Raw genomic sequence first — 24771 nt, 5'->3', positions numbered from 1 at the left:
ATATATACATATATATACGTATATATGTATATATATATGTATATATATATATATATATATATATATATATATATATACATATATATATATATATATATATACTCTGAGATAAGGTTTTGGGGGCTTGGTAGAAGGTTCATGTGCCAGATGAGACTCTGAGTAGCCATGAAGTATGCCCCCTCAACCCCTGGCTTTGAAAACTCAGATGTTAGTGCTTCTCTCTCTGGTAACTATGTATGTATGCAATGGCCAGACAGCTGGAAGCCCTGTCTGTGGATATATCTCTGTTTGTATTTTCTCTTCTGGTGAATGTAATTTAAAAAGATTGTTGGTGCCTCAAAAGTTGCTTTTCTTTTAGGACAGCAGATCTAAGAACCTGTGCTAGCAGGCCATCCTGGATGTGTCAGGGTATTTGCTGCTACAGTCACTGATAAAAGATGTTTAGCAGCTCAGGGTCAAGGAAACATCTCTAGCTCTACCAGGCACCTTCATCCAACTTTACGCTGACCTGTTATTAATAACTACTCTCTTTGATCATTAAATCAATTCTGAACCAACCTAATCTATAGGCATTGCTTCAGCTTATTTTCATGGTTACTATTAAAGAATTTCATTTGTTCACTTGTTTGTTTGTTTTTGCTTTGCTCTGCTGACAACTAATCATATCTATTCAATTTCTCTGATTCATGGCTTCTTAAATTTTTTCCAGTTGTGACCCCTTTTTGCCCAGGAAAGTTTTATGCAACCTTGGGTATATAAGTATATAAAATAGTATAAAAAATCAAACATTTACTGATAATAAATCATAAAGAAATTTATTTTAAAGTAATTCTTTGGTATACATATGATTTTACAATTTATGAAATAAAAAAGAAAATTTGCATACTATTGAGACAAATATGCTTGTTTTTTACATAAAGAATTAAATCTTTGAGGAATATTCAATACTGCAGGATGTAGAGCATCTTCAACATTTTTCAGAGTTAATTGATATTTTGATTTTCTAAATATCAATGCTGAGAACTCCACTTCACATAAATACATATTAAAAAATGGCAGAAGTATGTTTAGGGCCATTTCAGAAATTGTTGGAAATTCTGTACTAATCCCAAGCCAAAATTCATTTAACAATTTTTTTTAAGAAACTCAAGTTTTAAACTTTGAACTTTTAATGGGAGATGACTGACATTTTTAAAAAATTTTGATTGAGTAGGATTTATGAACCCAACTTAGTTTTTTTAGAATCAAAATTTGAAGGAAAGTATTTCTGAAATGGTGTCCCAAGGCTCTTCAGATGATCAGTCATAACTCAATTATAACTCTTACAATTAGCTGGGAAGGTTTTTTTCAATTATGATGTCACCGTAGTCGCAAACATTTTTAAACAACCATTTTCCACCTTATGTTAACTTTTGTATATGTTATAGTTTAACTTTTTTAGTAAAACTATCAATTTAATCCGTAACATAAATGTTATTTTTTCTTCAAGTGACATGCTTAAATCATTGATATTTTAAAAAATATACAAGAAGTAACATGGTTTTGAAAACCATAAGTCTTCATGGAAAAAAATAGAACAATTCTGGATTTCTGCTCAATTAAAAATGTAACAACTTCAGCTTTCAGTTTCAATAATCTGTCTAAACTTTTCTCTCTTGAGGGGCACCTTGCCTCTGCATATAGTGATAACCTTTTGTAATGGGAGTCCATGTCTTTCCAAAGGTTTGAAAACAAATCACTGTTAAGGACGTGAATTTTGATATAATATCACTAAGCACAACATCTAACTCTGGTGATACTTTCTGATGACAAATGTTGGATCACACAGTGAACTAAAAATGATATGGCCATTGCTACCAGCTTTAACTTCTGCTACAAATCCAAAATTCCTGCCTATTGTAGCTCCAGCAATGTCTCTTCAGACTCCAATACACTTTTTTTCCACTGTAAACCTTCATCTGTGAAAAATTTTTAACTTTAATGTATCTCTCCCTCTTGTATGCCCTTCCAAAACAATAACTCCTCCTGTATGGTTCTTTCATAAACATTTCTTACAGAAAGTAACAACTGTACTGTGTTAAAATATCAGTTTAATTACTAAATTGCAAACTCTGGGTTTCCCTTAAGCCTGGTAACAAGCTATTGGAATTGGTCACTACTAATTCCAAAAATTCTTTTGGGAACAGTATTGTTTAATAAAGGAGTTTTATGAATTTCATCACCATACTTTTCCCATGAACTATTTCTGATATTTTAATAGCACTATGTAGCACCTAGATCTCCAGTTGCATATGGCTTTTTAGTTTTTGCAATTAAATAAGAAATTTTGTAAGATGCAAGTAAATACTTTTCATTGATAGTAACAAATTTCTCAGAATATGGCTTTGCTTTATTTGAAAATTTAAGTTGTTCAAAAATATTCATTTGTTAATTGTAGTATACTGCAAGTTTTCTATTAAGATATCATTTTTGTTTGATTGATTTCATGTTCTCTGCAGCCAAAATTACCTTGCAAATTAAGCAAAGAGGTTTTTATATACCATCTTCATTATTAGAAGTTAAACCATATTGCAAAAATCATACAACGTATTTTCTTTTTCTTATCAATTTAGGTGAACTACAATCTGGTAGTGAAAAACTTAGCCACATTGTCATTAGTATTTTTACCTCTTCTGTCTAAATTTAGTCACTTATCCCCAACTAAAAATATTTTTATCCTAAAATACAAATAAATATTGCTAATAATTTCTCAAATAAGTACTAACTTTAGTTTAAGATATTGCATTTTATTGTGCTTAATGTTTAAAACAAAATGATGTTCACACTTATTTGCACATCTAGTGGTGATGGTGGATAAATATTAAATTCAATATTAATTAAAGGACTTGCTTGCTGCAATTAAACACTTATGTCTCTGCAAAAGGAGATAACAGAAACTTTTACAATTGAACGTTCTAACACAATACAATCCAAAGATATATTAATTTGATGCTTACATGCTGAGGATTGATGGTAGGAAAATATTAAAAGTCTTTATTTTCTGTAATTAAACTATTATGTTTCTATAAGGGCTGAAAACTTTGTGTGTACAGTAATAAGACAGCAATTCATAACATAAAATAGTCTAGAATCTGAGTGGAGGTGTTTCTGGCAGCATTCATTGGAGTTGCATGGAGTGATGGCATGCACAGTGCAAAGTATGCATATTGTGTGTTTAGAACCAAGGCTGAAGTGAAGGTGCTCTCTGCAACATGAGCAAGCTTTATCAGAAACACCTTGGATTAATTATGCATTTGATTTTGAAATAATTTTTGATTGTTGTACATTCAGAAACCTTTCACTGATGTCAAAATTTTTGTTACTCCAACATTCATGTCACTCCATATATTTAAAATGCATCACTGTAATCTACCTGTTTAGCTTCCTTGTCAAAAAATGAAATGAATTAACTTGACATGACCTGTTTTTGATGAGATCATTCTGGTTTTAATTGATGAGTGCATCCCTGTTATAAGGATTTACAAAGATTTGCACTGTATTCTAGAATTTTACCAGGTGTAAAAGCGAGGGTCACCATCTTTATCAGCTTGCATTGAAGAATCAAGACTATTTCAGGTGAGGGTGGGGATTATGGGCTATTTCTGGATGGAAATTAGATTATCAGTACAAAGTTCTTCTTCTCTGGGAAGGAAGGGAATAAGTATTTACATAACACCTAAAAAAATATGTGCAAGGCACTATGCAAAGTACTATTCACAAATCTCTTCTCATTTGATCCTTACAATAATCCTGCAAAGTGGGTGCTATTATTTTACAAATGAGGAAACTGAGGAAAACAGGTTATGTGATTGCCCAGGATCACATAGATAGTAAATGTGTAAGGCCAGATTTGAACTTCGGTCTTCCTATTTCAAGGTCCAGTGCTCTATCCATTGTACCACCAACTGCTTCATTACTATGGCTGTAGATTTCCCAAAGTAGATTTCCCAAAGATTTCCATCAAGAGCTAGAGAGAGCATCATTTAGCCTTGTTATAAATTGGGACACCTGTTGAGCCAATGGACCTCATGGATAAACTGCCAATGAAGATATTGAGGAGTATCAGTGGGTCACCCAACAAGTGCCTAAATTTCTCAGCCAACAACCAGAGTGACTTTTGATACACCAAAGTGAAGGAATAAAATGTTACTCTTACAACTTTGTGGTACACAGTGATGCAAAAGTACATGATCTTTCAGGAAGGATGAAACATAGATTAAATTGGAGGTAATATCTACATTGTATAACACTGTTATATCATGCTTCATAATAGGTACTTATATGGGACCACATATCTGATGAACTGCTTATAACTGTGTGACGCAGAATGTGAACCTATATGTGGCATATGAATATTTCATGCAATTTAGCACTGTGCTATGGTGCTATGTGTAACTTAATATATACAGTGGGTTGCCATTTTTCTTTTTGTAGAATATCTGAACCATTGGAGAAAATGAGATAACCAGAACAGAGAGTGGAGTGAAAAAAAAAAGAGAAGAAAATCTAGAATAGAAAGAACATTGCCCATATCCACAATTATGGTCCTGGAAAAGTATAATAAATTTACAAAATAAACTGAGGAGATGACAGGTATGTGAAAGGAGTGTCAGAAGAGAACAGTTCCATGGAAGCCATGAGATGAGTGAGTATCCCAGGAGATGAAAATGATGGACAACAGTGTTAAATGTTTCAGAAAAATCAGATAAGATAAAGACTAAGTAAGTGCTCTTGGGTCTAACAATGCTTTTCTGTAGCTAGAACCTGTTGGTCAAATCTGTTCTCTTTCTCTTAATCTATTAGTACAGTTATCTATGAATTGATCAGTTAACACATGCCTCTTTCTGGCTTTTAGCACATGCCTGAAAACACCCATCTGTTAACATTCAGCAGGAAGTATGAGGCACAACAACGAGTGTCTAGTTTACCAATGTATCAATGGCATTTTTTTTTGTCTATGTTAATTCCAAATTTCTGTGACTTGCCTAGCTTATTCTTTACCTGCCTGGAAGTAGTAAAATAGGAAAAACACTGCCTTTGGAAGGAAAGATCTTGAACTTAAATTAAGTCTCTGCTACTTAACACATATGTGACTTTGGGCAAGTCAACTCACCTCTCCCTTAAGGCCATAGTACCCTCATCACTAAAATGATGGGATTAAACTAGAAAAGAATACAAGTTTTACCTAGATCTAAGTTTATGATCCCTTGACTTACAGGCTTATTTGATGTGTGAGAAACTAGGTCTTACGTTTATGTTTAGATGTCTGTACTTAACATTTGTTTGTTTCTGTTTGGTATCTTTTATGATGATCATAATTCATTTTAACAATTTAAACCTTGCTCTAAACAAGTCTATCAGTGCCATTTTTCTAACAGCATATATTCATATCATGTCTCTGTGTCACATTTTGGTAATTCTCATACTATTTCAAATATTTTATATTATAATCATGAAATCTGTCTTGGTGATCTGTGATGAGTGATCTTAGATGTTACTACTATAATTATTTTAGCTCACCATGAATCACACCCATATAAGAAGGTAAACTTAATCAATAAATATTTTGTGTTCTGACTGCTCTACTGCTCAGCTGTTCTCCCTTCTCTCTTCCTCTCCTATTCCCTGAGACACAATAATGTTGAAATTATTTGAATTAGTAACCTACAATGGCCTCTAAGAGTTCAAGTGAAAGGAAAAGTCAATTTATAAGGCAAACTTCATTGTTGCCTCCTTTAAAAAATTCACAATAGTCACCAGAACCTTCAGCAACCACTGCCCTGAGCAGTCAGCAGCCATTAACACCAAGGCAAGACCCTCTAATAAAAAAAAATGAGTGACTTGCTAGAGATTCAGATGATGGTTAGCAATTTTAACACTACAATATTTTAAGGTATATACATATTTTACACATAGTAATATTCTGCCTTGTTCTTTGTTCTCAAAGAGGACCATGCCATCAGGGAAGGGATGCCATGACATGCAAGTGAATTGTCTGCCCATTCAGTGATTAAGGTTAGGTAAGAAATGAAGCAGAGAATAGCCTCTTTACTTTGTCAAAAAAATCAGTCTGGGAGGGAAAGACCCTCAGGGTTTCTGGACAAAACCAGAAGCAATTGCTATTTACATTCACTTTGGACCAATCAGGGCCCAAGGGGGGTGGAGCCAAGATGGCAGAGTGAGAGCAATGACTCACCTAAGCTCTTGGACAAACTCCTTTGGATACCTCTGAAAGGAGAACCTGACTAAATTTTGGAGGTGCAGAATCCAGTGGGAGACAGACTGTGATGGATTTGCAGCCCAGGTTAGACTGGAAGGTCCACGGGAAGGATCTGTTCCACGGGGGTGAGCCCCCAGCACACAGCAGAGTGCAGGGGAGTGTAAGGGACCTGAGAAACCTGAGAGCTATGGACAGAACCAGCGGCGAGAGACAAGCTGAACCAAGTAGGTGAGAGCCGCTGAGCGCCAGATATCAGCTTAGCAGCTCCTGAGACCTTCAGTCTGAAGATTAAACTTCGGTAAGTCACCTACCTGAACTTCTGGGAGCCAGGATGGTGGAGTGATCAGTAAATGCTCTCTCCTCTCTCCCTGATGACTGTGAAAGAACCATAAAATATTTCCCCAGAAAAATCCTGGATCAGCAGGAACAGCAGAAGGGAGCAAATAGTCTCATAACACCTGAGGCTAGGAAGATAGCTAAGGGGGATTCCTCCTACTGTGGCGGAGGCAAACTGGAAGGGCAGAGGACCCAGGGCAGAGAAAACTTGCACTAGGACCCAGGCAAGCCTCAGCACCAGGAGAGGAGCCAGGAGAGGTGGGAACACGTATTAACATCTAGGCTTGCCTCAGCCCTCCAGGGGAAATAGGAAGACAATAGGGAAGCTGGGATCACCATCCCCTCAGCTTGCCTCTGCCTCAGTTCAGCTGAGGAGATCTCCTGTGACCAGACCACTCCTCCCACACACTTAACAAGCTAACCCCAGGGTTGATCTTAGAAACAAAAAACAAAGCTTTTTCACATATCAACTCAACACAAAGTTCTGTAGCTTCTGACTGAAAGAATCAGAAGCTACAACACTCAGTCAACATCATGAACAGGAAAAGGCAGATGAAGGGTGAAAAAACCAGAGAGTCTTTCTATGGGGATAAAGACCAAAACACAAACACTAAAGAGGTCAGAGCTGAGACTGTACTTCCATCTGAAATTTCAGAAGGGACTATGAACTTCTTGCAAGCACAAGCAGCTCTCCTGGAATAGCTGAAGAAGGAAATAGAAGAAAAACTGGCCAATGATTTTAGAATTATAAAAAAAGAATTCACAGATGAGAACATCACTTTGAAAAGGAAAATTGAACAAATGGAAAAGGAAATTCAAAAATTAACTGGAAAAAATAATTCCCTAAAAGGAAGAGTTGATCAAATGGAAAAGGAAACCCAAAACCTAATTGGGAAAATTGGTCAAATGGAAAAGGAAACACAAAACCTAACTGGGAAAATTGGTCGAATGGAAAAGGAAGTACAAAAATTAACTGGAGAAAATAGCTCCTTAAAGGAAAAAATTGATCAGATGGAAAAGGAGATGCAAAAGTTAACTGAAAAAAAACAATATGATAAAGATTAGAATTGGGCAAGTAGAAGCTAATGACTCAATGAGGCAGCAAGAATCAGTCAAACAAAATCTAAAGAATGAAAAGACGGAAGAAAATGTAAAATATTTAATTGGAAAAACAACTGACCTGGAAAATAGATCCAGGAGAGAAAATTTAAGAATTATTGGCCTGCCAGAAACCCATGATGAAGAAAAGAGTCTGGACAATATCTTCCAGGAAATCATCAAGGAAAACTGCCCAGAAGTGCTAGATTCAGAGGGCAAAATCATCATTAAAAGAATCTACTGTTCCCCTCCCGAAAAGGATCCCAAACTCAAAACCCCAAGAAATTTCATTGCCAAATTCCAATCAGGGCCCAAACAGTGACCAAGTGGGGCTTGGCCTGGGACCTATTTTTGGCTGGTCAATTGATGAGGGCCAGAATGGTTTGGCTTTAATCCTAAGGAAAAAAAAAGGTTTCATAGATGAAAATTTAGGCAGAGCACCTGCAGGTAAGTGTATGATGCAATAGGTAAAAACACTTAATAGACTACTGTATAGTTGTAGACATAATTTTTATATGCATCCAGGATCCAAAAAAATTTGTGTGACTTGCTTTGTTGTGATATTCACTTTATTGCAGTAATCTGCAGCAGATTATCTCTGAGGTATTTGATTTATTTGGAACCTACTTTCAAGGAATTCTCTCTCTATTTATTGTTCTCCTGGACATGTCCTGTATCACATCTTTACAAATCACAACTTGAAATCCATCATATCTGCTGCCTATCCAGTGCACTTTGCTGCCACCCAGAAGGCAACCTTGAAATAATTAATCGAAAAAAGAAGAAAATTAGACACAATAGCAATACTAGATGTATCAATAACACAAAGGAATATGATGAAATTACATAATTGCTTTGGATGCTTTTTCTCTCACATATTAGTTTTAAGTGGAAACAAAGGAAAATGTCCTCAGTTATAGGTCCTTGAAAACATTTAATCATTTATAAATTGGCAAATGCATCCTTTTTTTTTCAATTTAGAAGTTTAAAGAATGACCAATGCTCTTGAGTACTGTTTCAATGATATAGTTTTCTTTTATTGAGGATTCACCTCACAAGTTATAATAGCAATGCCATTATTCTACAATGCTAACTCAGCAATAATTAACTTTATTAATTCTGAAGTTTTACCTTCTTTTTGCCAAAGTAAACTATTAGTATTGTTCGTTTAACTGCTTTATTTTGCTGGCTGCATGATCCCACATAAATTGTTTAACCTGTCTCTGTTCTAGGCAATTTCTTAAGACTAAAAGTTACAAAGAAGCTTCCAGAAACTGTACATTTACAGGGTGTGTCCTTAGATGAACATTCTACAATGAAATCATAGATTTAATCCTTATCCCTAATCCTAAGAATATGCAAACCAGCATATGATTTCACTTTGCCCCTGTCTAAATAATATTTCAACTTGTTTTGGGTCCAAAAACAAAGTTAAAAAAAGCATTTTATCATATCATACTCAATTTGGATATGCACAATATGATGGGAACAGTAGGTTTCTCTATGTTTACTTGTGAACAAAAATCATTGTTCATATTGAACGTGAAAAGACAACTTTACTAAGTCAGCACCATTCTTTTGAAAATAACAATACAAAGAAAAAAATCAAGAATATAAAAAGTGGAATTGGAAACCAATAGCCCTTCATTATCTCTTTGATGCTCCTTGCGTATAAAATATACATTACAGGTGGAGACTTTAAAGCCCATCACACTCTTTCTTTAGCATCTTTGAAAAATAGATTTTTCTTCAGATAAAAGAAGTGCTTCCACAGGGATTTGTCAGTTAGTAAATCATCAGGTGAAGTGAAAATGAGTTAATTACATCAGTTTTGTTCTAAAAGAAATAATTTTCAGCAAATTCCAGATTTGTTATCAGAGACCACTACTCTGGAGGAAGCATAGCTTTAGTCAGTCCCCTGAACACTGTGATTCAAGGTCATTTTTTTGACAGAGAAAAGACATTGGGTATATAATGCAGAAAATTTACAGTTATGTTTTAAAGAAGCATATAAAGACTCTTCATTGATCAGTTCTGTTGATATTTTTGATGATGTGAGATCCTTGACTTACATATATGGTAGTGGATTCCTGGTAGGAATAGGCAGCAAAATTCGAACAAAGTAATTCTTTATGGGGAAGACTTTTAGAAAGTTAAGTTGTATTTTTTAAAATTTAAGAAACAAATATATATATATGTAAAACAAAAAAGCCCCAAATTTCCATATTTCCCAAGTGCACAACCATGTGCTACATTCCTTAGAGTCAGCCCATTACTCCTCTGTCAGGAAATAGGGCTAGTGTTATTCATCATTGATCCCCTGGAATCATGGTGTATTAGAATTCTTAGGGCTTTCAAAACTGCCTGTTTTTAAGATGTTGCTATGGTATAAATAGTTTTCCTGGTTCAGCTCATTTCAGTCTCCATCCATTCAAACAGATGTATGGGTATTATATTTATAATGAGACTCGTAGCTTTAGAAAATAATTCAAAATTTATTAAAATATATTATTTTATTAAGAATTACTATTGAAATACACAAAATCATATTGCCCTCTAATGTATCAACACAGTAACCCCTTATCATTTTATGTTCTATTTGTTGGGTCCTGCAATGAAGCCTCAGCTATACAAGTCTTGCCAATCAACCCCTTTACTTGATCCTTCAGTCAGAACTTCTCATCTGGAGACTCACTTTGAAAGCCCCTATGGCTACTGCAGAGCATAAATTATTCCCTAGTCACTTCCATTTAAAACATTTTGCCACATATTTTGTTTCTTTTTGTTCTTGTTAGATAGTTTTTGTTCTTTTGAGAACGTATGCTGAGAATATTAAAAGGCCTTTTACAGTTGGTTAGATATTTTCTACTTTTAAAAGGCCTTCAAATCCATCCTGATGTGCTGAAGGAAAGCTAATAAAAAAGATATATGTATACACCACAGATACACACACACACATACACACACTGAACATATTTGACTTAAAAGTAATCCTTCCCTGCTTGGACAATGAAAACACACACAAGAAGTGAATTTTCTGATTTAAAACTATTCTTCCTCCAGAGCAGTATAGTAAATCCTGCATGTGATATTAAATCTAAAAAAAAATAATAATGTTGACAAAAGGACTACATTTCCATGTTATCAAGGAGGATTTGTGTACAATACTCCAATATGAGGTAGGCTATTTATTCCTGAGCTGCATTTCCATGGCAATATCTTTCGTATTGGATGACTATTAGGATTACCTCCCTACTATAGTTCCTCTTGTCTGGTGTCATTCATGTACCTTTTGGACAATTTATGAGATTTTTGTACTCAGTAGAGTAAAATAATGGATAATCTTTCCTAGCAAATGGAGACAATCATTACTGAGGGGTCTTACAGCTATTGAAAGTGTCCAAAGTGTTTTTATTAATTGCTATTTTTTAAAAGATGGCTAAACAATTGGAAAAGGACAGGTAGGTGGTGCAGAGGATAGAATACTGGACTTGGAGTGAGGAAGACTCACATTTGTGAGTTCAAATCTGGCCTCACACATTTAACTAGTTGTGTGACCATGAGCAACTCATTTACTATATTTGACTCACTTTTTTTAATTGTAAAAGGGGCTGGAGAAGGAAGTGGTATACCACTTTGCCAAGAAAATGCTAAATGGGGTTACAAAGAATCAGATGTGACTGAAAATGACTCAACAATAAAAATAAAAATGGTTGAAAATGCTTAAATACTTCAGGCATACTTGATTTTACTGGTGAATATATGTGAATATACTTGGCAACCCCTTTACATATTTGGAGGTATACTTCATGAGTTACTGTGTATTCCAAAAAATTATTACAGATACCTGACTTCTGAGCATGAGCCTTTCCAAGCTTAGCCAGCTGGATCTTCAGATGCTCTAACTCTTTCCATTTTGAAAGGTGACCAGCTCAACCAAATCTCATACTGCTCACATTTCAGCTGTGAATTCCCAGGTCATTTCCATGCCAAAATGACTCATTGAAATATAATAAGATGGATGTCCATATCTGATTAGTGTGGACACAGAAAGCCAAAACTTCTCCAATGATTCAGGCAAAGCGTCAAAAGTATTATACTATGTGCAAGCAAAGCTTCAGTCAATTGAGAGGAATGAAGTTCTTGATTACTGAAAAAAGAAACAGATGATGTCACATCCCTGTATTGAGATTGAATGAAAGAATCAGACACATCTTTAAGCCTATGCCTACGCATATTGAATTAGCAAATTCCTGCAAGAGCATTTTGGTCTGGTAGAAGGAACTTAGGTAGGGGAGGAGTGTATTAAGTTCTCTTGTTCCATCTCCTTGATCAAAGAACAGCCTTGTAAATTTCAAAAAAGGTCAGAATTTGCTGTGGACTTCCAAACCCTGGAGTAGGGGAAGCTGACAGCATCTTCTGCATCTGCATCTGAAGTTGTGAGAGATGCTGAGGATAACCAAAAGGATTGCAGCTCCATGTTTCTAAGGCACTTTCCATCAGAGTCCAGCAAAGAGTTTCATCTAAGGGGAACTTCATGAAAGGAAGAAAAGAACCTCTGTAACTGGGAACCACGGCTTATCTTTTGGTTATATGTGCTCTTTCAGATGAAGTCCCTTCTCTCTAGGGAACTTGTATGTGGTAGAGGGTACTTCGGTTTTGAGGAGTCTGAGTGGTGTTTGTACTGCCTATTTTTATCATTATATTATGTTAGTAAAGACCCTTTTATAAAAGCTAATCATCTCTTGCTACCTAGTTGATAATGGTTAGCAAACTATACTGGGCCTCATGAGTGACAGTACCAGAAGTAACCCACCCTTTGGGGTTATCTCTAGAAACCTGAGGGCAAGAATAGGCATCTGTTCTCTGCCAACGTAAGTGGGAGTTGGGCAAAGTAGCATAGGCTAGAAGGTGCTATAGCATTATGAAGTAATCTTTCAGAGAGGTTGAGTGACTTATCCAAAGCCACATAGTTAGTGACAGAACTAATTGAACCCAAGCCTTCTGACATCAAATCTGACACTTTCCTCTCTCCTATCCCATCTCCTCACAGACCTGCACAGATCTTTGTGATAACAGATGTGAATGTAGTGTTTATTGGCTAACTCATGATTTCTGATGTAAGGTACCTACACTGGGTTCCTCATTCTTGTCTCTTTCCGTTTAAAATTTAGAAACATAAAGATAAGCCCCCTAACACATTATTAGATGCCTGAGTCTGGGTGCAAAAAGATAATGGAATGTTAAAACACTGGACTAAAGCTAAAAAAGGTGAAATTAGTTGGACTACATAAGAGTATGTAGTCTTACATTTGGATTAAGAAAATCATCTCTGCAAATACAAAGTAAAAGCTAACTGGATAGCTGCGGAAATACGAAGGCATTCTTATATTCAGGGCAAATCCAGTGGTGGGCAATTCAGTGCACTTTCTGAGGAAGGCAACTAGGATGGTGAAAAGCCTTGAAATGCTGCCATACAAAGGCTGCCTGAAGGAACTTGTGATTTTTAGTGTGAAAGAAAGAGGTGGGTGGATTTAGAACATGGGGAACTTTAAAGCTGTGTTCAAGTATTTAAAGGGACACTAAGTAGAGGGGGGGATTAGTTTGTTTGTTTTTTTTTTTCCACTTGGCCTGAAGGAAGAAATTAGATCTATTAGAGGTACATGTGTATAGTGAGTGTGTGTGCGTGTGTGTATGTGTGTGTGTGTGTGTGTGTGTGTGTGGAGTAGGAGTTGAGAAGAGGCAGATTTGGACATTATGTAAGGAAAAACTTCCCTAAATCTAAAAATATCCAAAAACTGCAGTAGATTACTTTTGATTGTAGAAGTTTTCCTGCAAAAATTTGATAACTGCTTATTTAAGATGCTATGAAGGAGATTCTTGCTTAGATATGGAGTAGATTTTATATCCTGTGAAGTATCTTCTCACTTTAAAATTCTGTGCTTCTCTATAAATGTAGTTACTCATCCTAAAAGCTTTCTTATTTCTAAGAATGTATAGTGGATGAAAAAGTAATTGTACAATGCTTTTCTTCTTTTAAAGAGTATTGTATATTTATATATTAAATAGTATTTTATTTTCCCAATCACATGTTAAGATATTTTAAAAACATTTTTAAATAGAGCTTTGAGTTCCAAATTTTCTCCTCCCATTTTCCTCTCCATCCTTCCTCCCTAAGATTATTAGCAATTTGTTATAGCAATTTGATATATAATTTGATTTTATTTGTTTATAAAGTTAATTCAATTTTTATTGCAAGAATTCATTGTTAAGGCAGGAAAAGTTAATATTGCATATAAAGAATGCCTTGTTTTTAGAGAAGAGGGCCAAACTAAGGCTATAGATGCCTGAGCACAGGGACCTTCAGGAGGTAAAATTTTTAACTGACACCATGTACTTATTGTCTGTTGTTGCAATCTGGTTCTAAAGTGGATGGTTTTACATAAACCAATACTTTAGAGGTTATAAAATGCCAAAACAATTTAGTCTTGAATGTTGCTAAAAAAAATAAATGCAACTAATGGAGACACATTAATATGTTGTTGACAAAAAATGTCTATGAAAATATGGTGGCTATTTACCTGTGAGATGAAATGGTTGTACGCATAATTCACTCATAAATGACCAAAGGCAGCACGCAGCCATGATAGGGACTGGACAAAGCTGATCTACATTTAGGCTGTCTCATCATGGCATATCTTTCTGATATGGTATAGAAAGTCGGAGGGTAACTGAAGTACAGCAGATACTTTACTACTCTATACCATGTAACCCCAATAAATTAACAGAGTCAATAGTATAAGAACCTGGACTGAAAATTAAAATTGCTAACATTTAGGACACTTCTCAAGGCATTCCCCAACCTTCTGTTTAAGAACTATATGAAGTGAGCAAGATTTCAGGATTACTAATTGTAGGTTCAAGGGAAAAATAATTGTGCAGTTTAAGAAATGACTATGCATTGAAATAAAATTAATTGTTTAATTCGACCTTTTTCTAGTTTGGCCTCCTTCATTCAGGTTTTCAGAGTCTTTGGTATTCATTCAATATTTAGTTGATTGAGGCTGGGTTACCATTTCTTTCTGTGGTTCTTTGACATTTTGTAAGGGCACAAACCAAACATCATGGTGAGCTTAAAGGAAAATAGAGAAAAAATATTTGGCTTGGTGAGAAGACTGGGTTAACCCATAGCAATACCAAAAGTTTAGTATGCAGGGAAGTTCTTAGTGTTAGGAAATGTCAAATGAAAGGTGCAGTAACTTGGTAATATTATCTTCAAGGTTTTGATTATTAGAAGTAAAGCATATTCTGGATCATATTCTTAACTGAAGGAAAGGAGATTTTAAGAGCTCTAGAGTAAGCTGGTTTGAAACTCTGAAAAATCAGAGTAGAAAGACTAGGAGATTCTAAAGTATAATTTTACAGAAAAAATGCCAAAGGATTTCACTAAGGAAGGAAATAAGGAAGTGTTTAAAGGCATAGATACGGTGGCACAGGAACCATATGATACTTGATTTTTAAAGGAAATGTGCGTAAAGATGGAAGCAAGGACAAGGAACTGAAGATCAATAGGAAACAGTGAAAAGGCCCTATTGGAATGTCAGGAAGGATAAAGAAATCTGAAATATAAGGTAAAGTTTGAGAATAGTACTAATGGAAGGAAGAAAGTGCTCTTTTTTTTAAACTATGTTGAAGGCAGCAAAAATTAATAAATAAGTAAAAAGATAGACCACAGCTCTGAACGAATGGGATGATGATAAAAGATGACAGAAAGAAAGTGGAACTATTTACTTTTCATTTTCTTTCTGTTTTCTCTCTCAGAAAGAATGATCTTCAGATTGGAAAGAATGGTAGAAAATGGTTAACAAGGAATTGAAGCCTTAGATAATTGCGAAAGCAATTTGTGAGCATCCACTTGTTCCAAATGACTTCTTGTCATCTAACCTAGATAAGTAACATTCCAGGATCCTGAAAGAATTTATGGATATGATTAATGGACCACTGCTTATGATCTCTGAGGAAGTGATTGTGACAAATGAGAAAAATGTTACAAGGTTGGAGTCATAGGTTTCAGAGTTTGATGATGATTCCCCCAAAAATTCTAGAAAGGGCTAATAAAGCCATTGTACACTAGTATTTAGAGAAGTTAGTATTTATAATTATATACCAACATGGATTCTGCCAGACTAACATTATCTCCTTTTGTTGAAGACTTAGCTAATTGGCAGATAGATGACAGATGAGGGAAAATGCAAAGGCATGACTAATCCATTAGAAGCAACTGATACTTTAGTGGATGGAGTGCTGGAAGTGGAGTCAGGAAGACCTGAGTTCAAATCTGGCCTCAGACAATACTACCTTTGTGACCCTGGCCAAGTCATTTAAACTGTTTAACTCAGTTTCCTAGACTGTAAAAATGAGGATAACAATAGCACCTACATCACAACATTTTTTAATGATCAAATGAAGTAATATTTAAAAAAAACACTGAGCACAGAACCTTGTACATAAGAGGCACTATATAAATTATTATCCCCTCCTTCATTCCTATCATATTTTCCTTGTGAACAAGATGCTGAGTAGATGATTATATATTTCTGCTATTGTGTTGAATTTCGTACTGGTTTGTTTTCGTTTTCTTATCATAAATTTAACAAACATCAACAACTATGATGATTTCAATAGCCAAAATAAATATATATGAAAATTCAAACATTTTCCTTAGTGTTTTAAGGAATAAAATAAAATCAACATGATAGTAACAAAACTTGCCGGCTTCACTTCTGAAGTTTTTCCTGTTGACTGCCTACCACTTCCCTTTCCAACTGAGACTGAATGTAAAAATATATGCAAAGAACTTTGTAAGCCATGGTGTGCTATATAAATGCAGCCATTATTATGAAAGCACACCACCTGCTTTCTTTTCTAATCATACACACCATGGATTTGTTATTTCATGTGATTTCATAGATGCAAGTAATCATCAGAAAGATGTTTGCTTACTCATATCCAACCATAAGACTGGCAAGATGCTTTGTTGATCTTTTCCTTTGGGTCACCCATAATTTTGATTCTTCAGAATTTGTGGGCTTACATAATTCATACCTATATAGAAGCACTACAAAAATTTTACAGTTAAAAAGATGATAGGGAGAAGCATAAAGGCATTTTGGGTAAAAATAAAAATCAACTGTAGATTAGGATCAGGGAAACAAGAATCAACAAAGGTTTAATATTTAAAAGTCCTGAGGATTTTCATTGACTACTTGTTCAATAGTACATCAACAGTGTACAGTTGAATATAAATGGAAAACAAAATTAAGTGATATGCCTTACTGAGTTAAAAAAAAAAAAAGTAAAGCTAGAATGGAGTAACCAGAAAGCAGCTGTTGTATTAAGAAATGGACTAATTTTCCTTCTTAGGTTGCCTTCAACAAATAAAGAAGGATAGGTTACAGTTCATATATTTGTAAATTAATTCATCGGTAGGTAAGTAGTTCTTTTAGAGTTACTCTACATTCCTACTCCCCCCAAAAAGGCACTTTACACTGGAAGGTTTTACATCCAGTAGCAACTACCTCAGGCTCAAAGTACTCTAAGAATCTGAACTCTGAAAACTATAGTTAATGGGTATCAACTGGTATATTGACCTTGAATCATTACTTAATAAAAAAGTAGTCCAAAGCAAAAACATTACTAAAGTGGCATAGCAAAAAAATAAAATTAATTTTGTAAAATATATTTTTATATTATTTATATATATATATATTTTATAAAATAAAACTAATAAAAATTAAGTTAAATTAAAAAAATAAAACATAGAGACAGCTACATGGTTCAGTGGATAAAGTGCTGGACTTAGAGTCAGGAAAACCTGAGTTCAAATTTGTCCACAGTCAGAGTGACTGTTGGCAGTCACTTAAGGCTCTGTTTGCCCTGCTTCCTCATATGTTAAATGAGAATGTGTTGGTGTGACAGTTGAATGAGATGATCATTATGAAGTGCTTAGCATAATTTCTGGCACATTGTTGGCACTATATAAATGTTATTATTATCATTAGTTTTAAATTAGTGTATTCTCTCACAAATGCCACATGTGTGTGTGTTCATCCTTCGTTGTGGAAGAAGACCATGACATCAGAGAAGTTATGACATGACTTGCACTTGACTTTGTTTTGAGTGAGGGAGGGCTGTGCAGGTCACCAGTCTCACTTCTCCTCCAGAGCCGTCTGAATCTAGTGACCCGATATTCATCAAGATGACTGGAGATGACCCAGGATGAGGCAGTTGGGGTTAAGTGACTTGCCCAAAGTCACACAGCTAGTGAGTGTTCAGAGTCTGAGGTGAGATTTGAACTCAGGTCCTCCTGACTCCTGCACTGGTGCTCTATCAAGTGCACCACCTTGCTACCTCACAAATGCCATGCACAGCCATTGGGAGAGTGGGGACATACATTAGAATTCACTGGTAGTTAAGTCCCACATAGTGATTGTATGTAATGCATGCAGCTGCATTTCCCATTCACCATTCCCTTTTTCTTCATGTTATTGGTAAAATTATTGAGTCATTCAGTCATATCCAACTCTTTGTGACCTCATGGACCATATTGTCCTTGAAGTTTTCTTGGCAAAGACACTGGAGTGGTTTTCCATTTCCATCTCCACTGGTTTAGGACAAATGCAGGTCTTCTTACTTCCAGGCCAGATGCTTTATCCAATGTGCCAACTAGCTGCTTTTTTTCTTGGTGAGTCTTTGTGCAGCTTTCGCAGAGGCTCAGGAAATTTAGTTTAGCTAGGTTTCTTGATACATCTCTCCACAGTTCAATTCCAGAATGCCAGGACTAATTCTGTTTTCACTCAAAATTCCTCTCTTCTCTTATGTTGAATGACAGAGACTTGGTACCTGCTATGTATGGTGTCTCCTCCTGGACTAGTACATCTACTGAAACATGCCATGGCTGATGGGGTCAGGAGAGAAGAAAGAAAAACATCTCTCTCCACTGTATCCATTGTGGTAGAAGCAAAAGGGGTAAGAAAAAGAGTAATTCTCTTTCAAGAGCTAGATTCTTCCTTCATAGGTGTCTTTTTTCTTTGCTTCCAGAGGTTACCCTTCTCAGAATTCTTCTGCCTTGATTAGGCTTCCCTAGAGAATGCATCTTGCCTTTTAAAGGTCACCAGGGGCATGAGTTATCTTGGGACATCGAGTCACTATTTTCTAATTCCATCAAGGAGAACTCTTTCATGAGTTTAGTCATATCTTCTTATTTACCTTAGCATATTGACATCTTCTTGCCTCTGTTTACTTGTGCCTTCTGGAATTCCATAAATTTGGCTAGTATCAGAGGGGACAGCTGGTAATTGATTTGGGATGTATTAATCTACTCATTGTATCATTGGTGTGAGTTGTCTTTTGTCTTCGGTATTCAGGTTTTAGGAATTCTTCTTGGGTTAATGTCCTTTGCTGATTTGTCAGTGTTGTACCATTAGGAGATGGGAGCATGTGCTTTCCTTAAAATTGTCTTGTCTGCCTGTGGTACAGTCAAGATGCTATTTTAGGATCTGGGCATAGCTATCAACATTGGACTTTGATATATAATGACACTATCCTTTCAGATTTGATAAATGACGAGGTCAATATAATTCTTGATCAAGACAACTCTTAATTTTAGATGAGGACCACAAGGCAATTATAAGTACAATATTTAGGGGAAAAAAACCAAAACAAAACTGTAGCTTCATTGTATTCAGTGCTGTTTAGATTACTTCCATAGCATTGTAATCAGTTCTGGCTGTCATTTTAGGAAGTATGAATAAGATGTCTTTCAGAGGAGGGAGGCCAGGATATATATATATACATATGCTTAGCAACTGAATTATGCAATAGGTTGTTTTACTTGACCACAAAGTACCTTTTAGGATCAATGACTGAAAGTCACAGATAGGTAGATTTTGGCCTGATATTAGGAAGAACTTCTAAACATTTAGAGCCTTCTGAAAATAGAATGGGCTACCTAAGGAGGTAGTTTTTAAGAAGATTTTAGACTCTCACTTTTTGAGGATGTTATAGAGGTAATGCATTCTTCAGGGTAGACTAGATGGAATTTGACATCTATTTTAATTCTAATATTAAGTAAGATAATGTATTTAAAGCACTTTGAAACCTTAAGATTATCTGTGTCAATGTATTACTCCTATTATGGTCATTGATTATGATTTTATTTAATGTTATGGCAGCTAGAACTCTTAATTCATTCTGTTTAAAAAATTATTACAGTTATAATACTCACATTTGGAGCTGTAGAATACTGGAATCTCTTCTGCCCTTTGGGAAACAGAATCTAGAGATCATTTTATTTAATACTTCCTTTTCCAAATTCAGAGTCCTATTGTTGAAAAGACACTGTGCTGAGATACTGGATCTAGCAATTATTATTTGTGTGATTTTGACAAATTACTTCTCCTCTTGAAGAGTTCATTTCTTCACCTGTAAAATGTGTGGGTTAAAACACTATGGAAACCTTAAAATACTATACAAATTTCAGTTTGAGAAAGTTTGATTGAAACCCAGAAAAGTGAAATAATTTCTCCAAGTTCAAACAGACAATCAGTGGCAGGACAGAGAGTAGGCATCAAATCTCCCAACTTTCACCCCATTGTTCTTTGAAAAAGCACATGCACACATATGTATATATACATGCACAGATACACACATGTATACATATACATATATATTTTAATTAATTTTATTTCAATAATTAGAAATATGTTTTCTCTCCTTTCTACATCTTATGTCCTCATTTGAAGAAAAGAAAAGAAAAAAGTAAGCTTATTGCAAATACATATATTCAAGTAAAACAAATTTCTGCATTGATAAGACTCAAAAGAATCTGTCATGCACTTTCAGTCCCTTATATCTCTGTAAGGAGGAAAGTAATAAACATACTTTGCCATTAGTCCTCTGGACCAGAGTTGGCCATTGCATTGAGTAGTATTCCTAAGATTTTCAACATTTCACCTAGTGCTCTCTCAAGAAATTTAGGGTTTCTTACTGTTTAATTGTTACTTCTTTCTTCTTTTCAAGCAAATCCATTCTACTATATCAGCTTCAACACTTGAGTTACTTCATGAACTAGATACTTATAGTCTAGATAACTTAAAATTAATAATAGAAGTCTAAAATCTTGAATTATTTTATTTCTCATAGCAATATGACTTTTCTAAGGAAACAAACAGTAATAGCTTACTTTTATATAACACTGAATAGTTTAAAAAGCTGTATATATATCCAGGACTGGGAAAACTATCAGCAGAATTGACCATTTCAAAATTAACAGAAATCATATCATTATCTCAATAGATGCAGAGAAAGTTTTTGACAAAATTCAAGACGCATTTTTATTAAAACACTAGAGAGTATAGGAATAAATGAAGTTTTCTTTAAAATTATAAATAATGTCTTTCTAAAACTATCAGCAAGCATTATATATAATGATGATAGTCTAGAAGCATTCCCAATAATATTAGGAGTGAAACAAGGATGTTCATTATCACCATTGTTATGCAATATTTACTATAAATTCTAGCTTTATCAATAGGGGAAGAAAAAAAATGAAGGCAATGAAGAGGATAAGCAATGAAGAAACAAAATTATCACTCTTTGCAGATGCTATGATGATGTACTTAGGGATTTCTAGAGAATCCACTAAAAAATTACTTAAAATAATTAAGTTTTAGCAAAGTTTCATTCTATAAAATAAACCTACTTAAATCATTTCCATTTCTACATATTTCTAACAAAGTCTAGCAATAAGAGATGGAAAGAGAAATTCCATTTGAAGTAACTGTAGACAATATAAAATATTTTGAAGTCTACCTGCCAAGACAAACTCAGGAACATTAAGAAAATAATTACAAAACACTTTTCACACGAATAAAGTTAGATTTAAATAACTGGAAATATATCAGTTGCTCATGGGTAGGTCAAACTAGTATAATGAAAATGACAATTTTACCTAAATTAATTTACTTATTCAGTGCTATACCAATCAAGCTACCAAAAATATTTTATAGAGTTAAAAAAATAATAACAAAATTCATCTGGAAGAACCAAAGGTCCAAAAGATCAAGGGCATTAATGAAAAGAAATACAAGGGAGGGAGAGCTAGGTGGCACAGTGAATAGAGAACCACCCTGGGAATCAGGAGGACCTGAGTTCAAATGTGGTCTCATACACTTGACACTTACTAGCTGTGTGACTCTGAGCAAGTAACTTAACCCTGATTGCCTCACCAAGAAAAAAAGTGGCCTAGACATACCAGAGTTAAACTGTATTATAAAACTACTTGACTATGTGGTTTCTGGCTAAAAAATCAAGCGGTGGATCAGTGGAACAGGTTGGGAAAACAAGATGCATTAGTCAGTGAGTATAGTAATCTACTGTTTGATAAACACAAAGACTCCAGCTTCTGGAATAAGAACTCACTATTTGACAAAACCTGATGGGAAAACTAGAAAATAGTATGGCAGAAACTAGGCATATACTGATATATTATACCATATGACAAAATAAAGTCAAAATGGGTACATGATCTAGAAATAAAGGGTGATACTATAAGGAAATTAGAAGTTCAAGGAATAATTTGCATGTCAGGTCTATGGAGAATGGGAGAATTTATGATTAAACAAGAGATAAAGAACACTAAGAAATGCAAAGCTGATAATTTTGATTACACTAAAAAAAATGCACAAAGCCAATTAAACCAAGATTAGAAGGGAACCACAAAATTGTGAAACAATTTTTATAGCCAGTATCTCTGAAAAAAGCCTCATTTCTGAAATATATAGAGAACTGAGTCAAATTTATAAGAATTCCCCAATTGAGAAATGGTCAAAGGATATGAAGAGGCAGTTTTCTAATGAAAAAAATTAAAGCTAGCTATAACCATATGAAAAATGATCTAAATGACTATTGATTAGAGAAATGCAAATTAAAACAATTCTGAAAACCTACCTCACAGCTATCAGATTGGCTACCATGCCACAATAGGAAAATAATAAATATCGGAAAATATGTGGGAAAACTGGACCACTGATGTCTTGTTGGTGGAGTTGTGAAATGACCCAACAATTCTGGAAAACAATTTGGAGCTGTGCCCAAAGGACTGTAGAACTGTGCATTCTCTTTGATCCAGCAATTTCACTTCTATGCTTGTATCGCAAAGGGATCATAAAAATGGCAAAAGGACCCACATGTACAAAAATATTTATGGCAGTTTTTTTTTTGTGATGGCAAAAAATTGGAAATTGAAGGGATGCCAACAATTGGGAAATGGTTGAACAAGTTGTGATATACGAATATAATGGAATAATATTAGTGGGCAGGTGGATTTTAGAAAAACCTAGAAAGACTTGCATGAACTGATGCTGAGTGAAGTGAGCAGAAGCAGAAGAACATTGCATACAGTAACAGCAACATTGTGCAATGACTAACTTTAACAGATTAATTCTTCTCAGCAATGCATTGATCTAAGACAATTACAAAAACTCACAATGGAAGATGCTATCCACATCCAAAGAACTATGGAGTCCGAATGTGGATCAAAGCATATTCTTTTTTCTTTTTTGTGTTTTTTTCCCCTTTTGTTCTGATTCTTCTTTCACAACATGACTAATGTGAAAATATGTTTAACATGATTGTACAAGTATACCCTATAGCAGACTGCATGTCATCCTGGGAAGCAGGGAAGGGTAGGGAGGAGGAAAATTTAGAGCTCAAATATTATAAAAGTGTACATTGAAAACTAAAAATAAGTTAATTTTAAAAAAGCAGTTTATGCATCATCTTGTTTGATCCTCACAACAACCCTGGGCTGTAGGTTCTAATATTATGTCTATTTTACAGATGAAGGAACTAAAGCTGAGGGGAATAAAGTGATTGCCCAAAATAATAAAGTTAATGAATATTTGAGGTATAAATCTAATTCAAATCTCTCTAATGCTAGCCTCTCCACTACTATAACAAGTTTCTCTATATATGCAAAAGGAAATGACTTGATTTTTATGGTAGTGGAAATTCTGAAGCCAAGATTTCCTCAAGGGTAGTCAGAGGAGAAAGGAAAAAATTAAAGAGCTCATTTAGTTATGTATGAGAGATAATACTCTTCCGCTTTAACCTTTTTGTCATATTGATTTCTTGAAGTTAGTTGAATAATTTTACAAATCTGCCATATTGCATATTTTCCATGAAATGCTTTCTCCTTTTTTGCCTTATGAATGCTGACACTTTAAATATTACCTTGGTAATGGAAATGAGTATTTCCTAAAATTGAGTCTTACTTGTCACTTTAAAATTGGTCCACACAGAAATCATAAGGAATATCATCCTAATAGTGTCTTTATGATTAAGAGCTAAATCTTATCATTTTAGAATCTTCATAGAATCCCCATGTTTATTCTATGTATGCACAAAAATTAAAACCAGAATAAATGAAATAATTTACTCAAGATAACATAGCAAATAAGTAGTGAAAACAGAACTAAGAACTCATCTTTCTTAATCTAATATTTTAGATATTGTACTTTTCAGGGAGCACCTTTTCTTCTAAAAAAGGAATATCTGGTTGAAATTATTCCTATTCAGAAGGTATAAATAGAATATGGTCTATGTTGATGGAAGAAATACCAACATAATAAAGATTGCAAGTTCGTTGAAATATTGAAGAAGGGTCTAGTGATAATGAAAAATCTTTTAAAAAAGATAACTCCCTTTACATAAATAGAATGATAGCCAATTATTTTATTTTGTAAGGACATCACAATTTTTCATTCTCTGGTTTTGATTACACGTAGTAAAAATGCAATGATTGCATTAAAAATATTTGTATATCCAGTAGCAAATCTTAGGTTGCAATAAATAACAATGGTGACAATAATTATTATATATAGTATTTCAAAGTTTGCAAAGTCCTGCATGTACACTATCCTACCAGCATAAGTGCTTTACAAAAGTTTGTTGAATGCAGGGTTTTGTTTAAAGGATGAAAGTATACAAAATTGTATTTTTGAGGTTTTTTTCTTTCC

The sequence above is a fragment of the Notamacropus eugenii genome, chromosome 4 (genome assembly GCF_028372415.1).
Source record: "Notamacropus eugenii isolate mMacEug1 chromosome 4, mMacEug1.pri_v2, whole genome shotgun sequence".
Taxonomy (NCBI): Eukaryota; Metazoa; Chordata; class Mammalia; order Diprotodontia; family Macropodidae; genus Notamacropus; species Notamacropus eugenii.
The sequence above is the reverse complement of the archived record's forward strand: the minus strand, read 5'-3'. Positions refer to the sequence as shown.